The following is a 1,827-nucleotide window of genomic DNA, read 5'->3' as shown; positions in this document are numbered from 1 at the left end:
GAGGTGAGTTGCCACATTTATTTGTGTTATTACAAATTGTGCATCTGACAGTGTTTTTAAAGAACTCCACATCTTAATCTTTTGAGGGTTTTAGATGAGAAAAATATGGGACCCTCTGCTGTGGAAAATGGCTAGGCAGCTTCTCAAAAAGTTAAAACATAGATCTACAGTTTGACCCTACCTCTAGGTACATGCCAAAATAACAATTGAAAGCAGGGACCCAAACAGATACTTAAATACCAGTGTTCATAATATTACTCATAGTAGCCAAAGCGGGGGGAACACTGTTCACCAGACGTCCATCAACAGATGAATGGATAAACCTAAGTCGTCTGTATGTAGAACGGAATATTACTCAGTCTTAAAAACTAAGGAAATTCTGACCCCCAATATGGGCGAACCTTGACATTCTGCCAAGTGCAATAAGCCAGGCACAAAAGGACCGGATTCCATCTATATGAGAAACCTAGAGTAGTCCCATTCAGAGAGAAGGTAGAATGGTAGCGCTCCTGGGTGTCTCGGTTGAGCGTCTGACTCTGGATTTTGGCTCAGGTCATGATCGCAGGGTCGTGGGATAGAGCCCCACATTGGGCTCCGTGCTGACCGTGAAGCCTGCTTGAGATTCTTTCTCCCTCTGCCCCTCAATAAAGTAGGATGGTTGTTGCCAGGGGAGGGGGGGGGGGAATGAGGAGTAGTGTTTAATGGGGACGGTTTTAGTTTGGGAAGATGAAAAGTTTCTGCTGATAGTGGTAGTGGTTATATACAATATGAATGTGCTTAATGCCATTGAACTGTACCCTTTAAAACATATATATATATATATATATATATGTATATATGTGTGTGTATATATATGTATATATACATATATATGTATATATATACATATATGTATATACTTATATATGTATATTATATGTATATATACATATATGTCTATATGTATGTATATGTATATATACGTATATATTATATGTATTATATTACGTATATGTATATACTTATGTATATGTATATCATATACTTCCCCCAAGAAAATACTCTTGTTAACGTTTGTACCTTTTACCATCCAACAGTCAGTCCTGGATTGTGCGGATTAGTTACCTGTTACTGCACCGCCTTCCCTGTGTCTCTGCTCCGTGATGTGGGGCTGGGGCTCTAAAGGACCGTTCACCAGACCCTCCTCTTCCTCCAGTGTCCCCTCTCCTGTGAGTTCCAGCTGTCCCTTGCGACTAGTGTGTCCCCTGGACGTAATTAGCTCAGATCTCCCCCATTGGGAAAGCTCTCCTGTGTCCCACCGGCTGATGGGAGAGACCTGAGGGGACTAGGGAGGAGAAAAGAGGGATTTGCTTGCCGTCTTCCCATCCCGTCAGCCCCCGGCTAGAATAGCCCACGCTGCGCCTTCTGGTTGCCCTCTCCCTGTACCACACGGCAGCTTTCTGGCATCTTGTTTGCGGAGCCCTAGTCCCAACCATCCCAGCACCTGCTCACTCCCTCCTATGTCTGGCCAGCGGGTCCTGCCCCAGTTCTGCATCCGCACCTGCCGGGCAGGCAGCGCCCTCCTCAGAAGCTCAGGCCAGGCTTGTGGGGTCCCTTCCTCTGATCTTCAGAGTTGAAGCGACATCCCCTCTTCCTTCCCGCTGCCCCCATCCCTGGCAGCAGTGGCTGCTTCCTTCAGTTGTGTGTCACGGGATTACCGGAGAGCTCCTTTGCTGAATTAGCATCTTAACAACCACGTGGCTAGTTCCCTGTATTGAATCCCTCGGTTTAAAAATGCCTGGTTCCCATGTTTTCCTGGCCACTAGAGGAGGACACAGTACTTGGGAG

The sequence above is a fragment of the Panthera onca genome, chromosome D3 (assembly GCF_046562875.1).
Source record: "Panthera onca isolate mPanOnc1 chromosome D3, mPanOnc1 haplotype 2, whole genome shotgun sequence".
Lineage (NCBI taxonomy): Eukaryota > Metazoa > Chordata > Mammalia > Carnivora > Felidae > Panthera > Panthera onca.
This window is presented reverse-complemented; position numbering follows the sequence as displayed.